This window comes from Aythya ferina, assembly GCF_964211825.1.
Source record: "Aythya ferina genome assembly, chromosome: 4".
In the NCBI taxonomy this organism is placed as follows: domain Eukaryota; kingdom Metazoa; phylum Chordata; class Aves; order Anseriformes; family Anatidae; genus Aythya; species Aythya ferina.
The window spans coordinates 26673354-26681981 of record NC_140300.1 but is presented as its reverse complement, the minus strand read 5'-3'; the positions used below and the strand labels follow the sequence as shown (position 1 = coordinate 26681981).

Sequence of the window (8628 nt, the reverse complement as noted above, 5' to 3'; positions counted from 1 at the left end):
ATATAAGGGAACAGATAAAATAGAGGAACAAATTAAATATCATATTACAGAACAACTGGGAGATAATAATAAGATAAAAATATTAAAGTACAGAAAGCAGTAATCCTGTAATGCCAGTATTAATTTTATTAACACTAAAACTTCTAAGAGTAAGAGATGTATTATTAGAAAACTGTAGTGATGAAAGAAACCTATTTTTTTTTATTTTTAAGCAAATATAAGATTACCAAGTGCTTAGAAATAAGAATGAACAAACTAAATAACAATTCAATATGAATCATGCAGATTAATAACAACAATGCACATTAACCTTATTTTGTATTTATTTATTATGTTTAAGATACTTATAAAGTAGGTACCAAACACATTTGAACATCAAGCTTTCTTGTAGGGTATTAGTAAAGTCAAGCCCTGTTTTTCAGGATACTTTCAAGTACCTGTTTGTTGGTTTGTGTTCTTGGTAATATCTGTGATATAAAAAGCAAATAAGCTTTAGGGCAACTAACAAGATGAACCCCGTTAGCTACAATGAGTAATGCAATAAGGATAATTTGCAGCTGAAATATGTATGTGTATGCAAATTAAATAGTATTAAAAATAAAGATAACTTGTTTAAGTGTTTACATTGAGGAAATTGTGAATTTGTTCAGATAAACATTAAACTTTTTTAAAGGTACTTTTATATGAATAGGTATTTTGAATTATCTGCAGCATTTAATGTTCAAAGTTATGTTTTAATGAAAATCAGAATGTCCCCTGGAGAACCATATTGCCCTACACTTGTGTATGCTATTATGCTGCATTAAGAGGTATGAGATGCATACACACTATAGTTATTTCCTCTAGATATTTACACTTATTAAAAACTAGCTCAGGAGTCTTACTTCTATGGCCAAAAGTATGAATATGCCAGTATTACTTTCTTGCCTCTCAACTATGTTAAAACAGTCATTTTACTTTATGTAATTGTACCATAGTATCAGGTTAAACCTATTTAACTAAATCAGTTACATTTGAAGTAATATCCATTTAAAGGAATGTAAGAGGGTAATAGTACTTCATAATCATAGATTCATAATCACACTCATAACTTTTAGACTTTTAAAATATATATGATCAGTGCAGTAGGGATACCCAGTATTTGTTGCTCTCATCATTTTTAACTACAAATTTTACCTATGACTGGTAAGTAAAACTAAAATAAAATTGGTACATCAACACCTGATCAGAAGAGCTTTTCACAGAAGAACTGTGTTTCTGTAGCCCTTAAGCAGGTGCTTGTATGCACTTAATCTGCAGTCACCAACAACAATAAACTGCTTATTACCTCTTTCAGTCTGATTTAAAGCAAGGCACACGGAGTGAATCACAGCTGGAGCAAAGATTATTTCCAGGAGAGGAGAAATTAATATATTAGTGGTTCAGAGCTTTCCTGTTATTTGCTCGTGAAAAGCAAAAGCCCTAACTCAACACTGAATAATTGAAAACAGAAAAAAAAAACAGTGCTTAAATGGGGCTTACAGTGCTTGCTTTGACAAGCTCTGTATCACATTCCCTTCCACAAGCAACATTGTTTAGATTGCCTTTAAAAAGATAAATTAGAAAGCATCTCTAATTATCCCTTTTGCTCATAGACGTTGCCTGGTATTGTAATAATCATAGAGACTGAGAGATGTGTATTTGTTAATTATCAGCTTAATGAGTTACTCTTTCAGAAAGTTAATTAGACCAGTCTCCTGGGCTACAGTCATTATTTTTAAAGCAAACAAACAAAAAATATTAATAAATCTCTTTCTTGGGGCTTAGATGTTAGAAGATGACATCAGGCTCAGTGCTGTGTGCTTTTGCTAATGATAGCACTGGATAAAGGAAGACACGAACAATTGCAAAGTTATCAGAGGCAAGAAATCAGCTGACCCAATGCTTGTGACTGTAATTAAACTGAGCCCTGTGGCTAACAAGAAAATTGTTACAAACGAAGCAAGAAATTGTTCATTGTCTGCTGTGTCCTCTTCTGTTTGACAGCAACATTTGTAGAAGAAAATGGTCATGAAAATCTTGTCATGTTCCCAGCTGCAAAGCGTTACAACCATTAGGCCTGTTGTTATAATGAACACGCCTGAGGGTTGGGATGGGCAAATTGACAGGGGAATGGAGAGGAAATATATATAGCTGGTAATTATTCTTACCTATCTTTGTTCAAAATGAGATTATTTTTTTTTTCACTCATAATCCTTCAGCTACTTTGCTACTGCTTGTAATCCTGTAGTTTGTGACTCTTGTTGTAATTTAGCTTGTATGTGGCTATGAAAGTCAATATTTTGCATTGTTTTGAGTCTTTACTTAACACATTTAAGCATAAAATCAGATTGAACTAGGTGAATGTATGGGTAGAAGTGTTTCTCTCCTCCTAGAAGATTGTTAGGCACCTGCAGACTGCCTAGGCTTGGGATTTCTACTCAGGCTCCTCTTTTTAAAGTCTTATGAAAGTCCGTCAAGGCATTACTATTCTAGTAGTTCTTTGATTGCTAGACAGTGTATGTGAATGGTACCAATGCTAACATGATGAAATTCATCCTGTTAATATGTCGAATAACCTGGCTCTGAGCATTAGGCATGTTGGCTTCTATCTGTCTTCTACCAATGGAGAGAGATGGTGTCTGCCTGCTGAGGTCAGGCTTATGGAAAATGTGTGCTCCTGGGTCTTGCTGGATGATATAAAAATCTGAAGGACAATATAATTTTGCCTTATAGGGAGTTGGCCCTGATCTGCACCTATGAACAGCCAAAAAATCATGTGTGGTCTTGATGTGTCAGTTTTCTCACAGCAATGACAACAACATATTTTCATCTCCTTTGTTCTTTGCTAAAAGTATTTTAACACATTGTGTCTGAAAAAACCCTAGTGTGTAATTGCCACTAGAATCAATTGTCACAAGATAGCTGCTAGATGTGAGGGGTTAATGACTAGAAACACTGACATTTTTATAATCATTTAGTTTTCAAGAAATAGGATTTAGTTGTAAAAGGGGCAAGAGAAACAACACTTATTCTAAACTTAATGCCATTGTTAATAAGGTAGATTTCCTGATTGCTTTTACAGAAAAATACATTCTTTTTAATCTGTTATATGTATGTGATAAAACAAATGATAATAAATACAGCAGACTTTTAAATTTTAGCTTGTACTTCTTGTATTGCTGTATTATCATAGATTTCTAGTGATGGATGATGTTTATAGTGGTATACTTTCCCTAACCACAATTCCTCCAGCACAATTCACTACACTGACCTTGCTGAGAAAAGACATAAAAGAACCTCAAACCTATTTAAGGAGGAGGTCAGTGTCAGCTGTCTTGGCAAGACATCTTCATCATATTTTTGGTTGTTAAGGATATAAGAACTTTTATTTCTTGCTGAACTTTCTTGAAGTTTTCTAGAGGACTTCTAGAAGATCAGGATAAACTTCTGAGAGGCAGCAACAGTATCCTTAAGTCACCTGAAGTCAATGGTATGTGATATTAAAGTCTACCCCTTTTACCCTGGCCTAGAGTTTCCTATTTTTCCCCTCACCTATTTTCCTTAGAAAGCCTGCAGTCTCCTAAAAACCACATATACTGTGTCAAACCTGTTTGAGGAGGTGGAAAATACTGCCTAGTGATATGAAATGATATATTATTTTAGTGTAGCTGAATAGTCTTTTTGATCATAGCTGATGCATACTTGCATTGGACAGAGGTCAACAGAGAAGCACGCAAGAAAAGGCAATAGTTTTGGTCTGAAGCTAAGCAAACCTTAAACTTGAAATGAAGTCAGTGGACCCATTTGTGGCCCAGTGGCTGTCGTTCAGATATATGATGCCCTCCATAAAAATCACTATGTGGTATCCAGTGACATTTATGCCACTACGTGTCACTCTACAAGTTAATGATATCCCAACTGAGAAATTCTATTGAAATTAAGAAATCAAAGTTCCTGAATTGAACACTTAATGTTATTTTATGCTATGTTTGTGATTTTCCATGGATAAAAAAAATTGAAATTATGCCATAGAACAATAGCATGTACATAACAATTGCTATACTCTTTAAAATAGGGCAGTTTGTAAAATAAAATCATTCCTTTCATAATTGTGCTTTGTTTTCCTTAAACATTTTGACAGTGTAATTTATCTGCTAAGTGTCAATGTCCAAGAAAAAAAAAATCTCTTTGCTAATCTTTTTAGCTCTAGGGTTTAAATGTGATGTTAATAATCATGCCCACAACTAGCATAGATTTAGCAAAGGCATGAATCACAGCGCAATTATACTTTCGTGAATTGAGGAGTTTGTAAGTGAGCCAAAGTACTTAGCAGTTCCTGCTGTAAAATAGTGTAAGAATATGGTACAGTGTTTCCAGATGCAGATCTATTACAAGCCTTATTAAAAGAAGTAAAAAGGGATTTTTTTTATTATTATTTTTTTATTTTGGATTGAAGCGAAGAAGCTCTTGATGTGAGGACGATCTTAGTAGCCACAAAGTAGATCAGGATGAGAGAAGAGGAATGGAAGTATATTGGCTGAGTAGGGCTGGGGAGATGCTGCAGACAGAGGGTAGGTGCAGGGCTGCATTGACCCTGCAGCACAGGCAGCTTGCCTGCCTTTCTAGCCTTCTTGTGTCTGAATTTGAATTTCTTATTTCAATTTGCTAGCATAGACAAGAGCATCAAAATTAGTGTGTAAAATACGCTCTGGCCTGATAAATCTGGGGTAGTACAATTTGTGTTTCCAGAACAGAAGATAACATACATGGAAATTATTTCAAGTTGCTAACTCAGGCTAGCTCATACAAGGAGTATCTGAGTATAACAAGGGTGAGAGATGCCATGTGTAGAGATAGCACTGTTTAAAAATGAACCAATAAAATTGCTAAAATCTGTCACTGAAGCCTTTGGAAAGATTTCCTATGTCAGCATCATATGAAAGAGGTCTCACGTAGAAATTAAAACATCATAAGCTAAAGATTCCAGCTATATACACCTGCATGCAACATGCTTTACCTTTCCTATGGAAAAGTTACAAATACGCAGATGAAGTTTTTAAACCTTTCAAATGCTATCCCAGGTGGGATGATTAAATATTCATTAAATTTATTTAATCAAAAGCAGTTTTCACCAGATTCCCCAGAATCACATTTTAGAACTTAGGTTTTAAACTGTTGTTACTTTGTTGTGTGCTTTGTTTCTACTACTCCAACTTCACCTTACCTAAAAACTGCTGGAAACAAGGCCAAAGAAGCTGTGGAATTTTTCCAGTCTATCATAGCTAAAATAATTCAGCCACCTAACTGGTTAGTTCCTCTCTCACTTGCCAGGCTAAGGAAAGGATGGGAGCTTGTCCTGTGCCTTGATTGCTGTTACTGGGGCTTGTGGCTCAGACCTTGGGAATGAAACAGATAAACTCTAATTTAGCCCAATTCTGCCCCAAGCAGAATTGATTAAATATAAAGACTTCCAGACAGATGTTTGCATGAAGTGCTCTTAAAAACTGCTACTGATGGATAGTTCACTACTTCTATAAGAAAATTTATCACAGTGTTTAGTGTTGGAAAAACTTCTCACTTGTTCTCTAGCTCAAATCTCCCCAGTTGCAGTTTAAGTCCATTATTCTTTGACCTCCCTGCAGTGGACACAGAAAGCAGATTAATCTCTTCTCATTACAAGAAGCTTTTGCATATTACAAAACTTGGTCTCCCTGTAGCTTTCTCCTCTCTGAACTAAGTAGCTGCAATTGATTCAAACCACCCCTATAGGACATTTCATAGCTCTCTGATTATTATTCTTGTTTTCCTCTGTATTATTTCCAGCTGATCCATGGATTTGTTGAAGCTGATACTCCGTGGAATGTAGCTCTGCTAATTCATCAGCAGTGCTGAGCAGACCAGGTTGGAAGACTTGCATCTAACCCTTTTTCTAATACACTGGGACATGGATAGCTTTTCAGAATTGGTGTTGTTGGATACTGTTCAGGTGATCACCTTCCTTCTTGTCTGGGGAATTGATCCATTCTAAGCACAAATAAGAACCACAAATCTGTGTTCTCCACAATCATTTAACAAATATGTTGAGATCTATTTTGAGTTCTCAAGAATTAATTAAAAAACAAACCCCCCAAAACAAGATTGCAATAGAATCAAGCTGGAAAATATCAGTCCTTTATCCCTGTGAAGTTAAAATAATATAAAACCTTCCTTCTAGTGTAGTTACAGATCAAGTGGCCTAAAGAACTGATATCTTCACCATACTTGTTTGCAAAAATCTGTAATACTGTTGCCTTTATACTGTACAATTGCTCCTGAAAACTGGTACTTTATTATGTTTGGTATTGAAAGGTTTTTAATATAAATGGTATCTTACAACTAATCTCCCAGATGGTAAATGTTGAAATGTGCAGGTACAAAGAAAGCAGATAGGGCTAAAGCATTTAGAATATTTCTTAAACAGATTTGAATAATGTGGACCAAACTCTGCCACCATTTTCCGTGCAAGATTTTATCCTTGTTTCTAAAGTAAATTCTTCTAACTAAGGCAGATGTGACCTTTTTCTTCCTTTTGTCTCTGGGCTATTATTTTACTTTGGATGTTAGATAAAACTTTCAGCAGAGTCATATCTTGCCTGTCACTTTCTCTTTATGAATGTTCTTTCATGACTTCCTTGAGTTTGCTGCTCTGTTTACTTCTGTCTCTACAATTCATTGCAATCTTTTTGACATTCTTTCAAATTTCAGGAAGCATCAGCACATTTTCACTCTTTTGTTCAGTGACAGTTTGTCTGCAGCTGAATTCAGATGATGTCTTTTCATCACTGGCAATATTTCCATTACATTAATCTCTGTTGTCACTATTTCTTTGCAGGTAGACCACTGATAGGAACAGTGTAATAATGTGCCATCCTAAGATTTAGCTAATCACACCTTATACAATAATGTTGATGTTGGAAACAATCTTTCATTGCAGAATGAGTCAGAGAAATCTAGAGAGATTTTTAAGACTGTAAGTCATATCTCATATGCATTGTAGTTTTGCTATATATGTTGATAAACAGAATAATATTGAGTAATTCTAGGGTGATTATGGATTTTATATATATATATATTTATTTATAGGCTAAGATAGCATCAGTATTTTCTGTCCTCTGTTGTCTAAGCTTTCCTGGAGTGGAGCTTCTGCAGGTTCTGATATTAGGAAGAAGAAGAAAAAAAAAGCTTTCTCACCTGGACTGGGAGTGCTACCTCTAAAATGAGAAAATGAAAACTTATGGGAGTTGTATAGCTGCAACAATGACTTTGATTTGTGTAAGAACAAATACCTTTAATTATGTGCCTCAAATCACTTCATAACATATATATTTAATCTCCACTGCTGAATGTGTAGTTCAGCAGGGTATCTGCAAAGCTTACCCACATGGAAGAATTCTACTTATGCTTTATGCTCTTTTTGTTAAGTGATCACTTCTTATAGAAGATCCTAAATAGTAAAAGAAATGCATGTGAATAGCAGAAATGTTCAGCTGAACAATAGCACTTTTTCACTCATAAGTTTGATCATAAAGAGGATATAGCTGTCTGAGGAGGGAACTTGATGAAATAGCTGCTGAACAGCAGCAACCCTCTTGCACTCCAAAGCATTTGAAGGATCCTCCTCTGAAGGTCACTCCACCCTCTGTCAGAATTGTGCTTGTGGACATGTACTCCAAGTGTTGAAATACCTCCCTGGAATAATTAAGTCTTGAGTTGCATGGAAGTGGATTTTGTATCAGTTCTCTGTATAACTCCCCCCCCCCCTCTTCCCCAGTTCCCCCAATTTTCCTGTTCTTATAGTAGTTTTCATAAATATTAAAATGTGAAGAGGATGGGAAGCAAACAGAACTACCTTCCTAGGTCTGCAGGGTTCCTTAGACAATAGCTCTGAGAAGTATGACTTGCCATGTTGAATGTTACTCAGCTCTCTGTCTTAGTTATTATTATTATTATGCATTCAATGCCTCTATCCCATCTTCTAGGCAAAGCATGCAAAAAAGTATTATGTGACCTATATAATTTACAGCAAATTATATTCAAATTGGATGCCAGAGTGAACAAACCCTGGTTTGTATGCAGGGTATAGCTTTTTTTTTTTTTTTTTCCCAAATTCAATGTCTTTTTTGATAACATAACTGAAAGAAAAGCTGTTATTATAATGAAATAAAATAGTCATGAATAGCCTAAACTAGAAATGTAATTGGAATATGTAAAGCAGGAACACTTGACATTGTTTTTGTTCTTTAAATTTTTCCCAAAGATATCATAAACCATCAGACTGTGGCCATTTGTCTGATTTGAAAATCTTTCATTTCAACAAAAAGTGAAATGTTTCCATGGAGATCAGCCAGAGATAGCCAAGAACTTCGTCATTTGGCTGTACTTTCAGTTTGGTTTCTATGGTTTCCAGACAAGGAGGGGGAAAAAGTGAAGTTGCTGAGGTTCTTTTTTTTTTTTTCTTTTTCTTTTTTCTTTTTTCTTTTTTCTTTTTTCTCCCCTACTTGTAAAAGGTTAGTGCAAACCTAGTGATGGAATTGTTAATCTTTATCTTGGTCCTTGAAAAACCTTGTA

The 8628-nt window shown here is 35.0% G+C and overlaps 1 long non-coding RNA gene across 1 annotated transcript; it reads left to right on the top strand.

The window, feature by feature from the left end:
* Nucleotides 1–2018: 2018 nt before the first annotated feature.
* On the top strand, nt 2019–8494 carry LOC311436579. The gene is made up of 4 exons (XR_014692950.1): nt 2019–2175; nt 3433–3511; nt 5845–7030; nt 7144–8494. It is a non-coding gene; the product is annotated as an uncharacterized lncRNA (long non-coding RNA).
* The last annotated feature ends 134 nt before the right edge of the window (nt 8495–8628 follow it).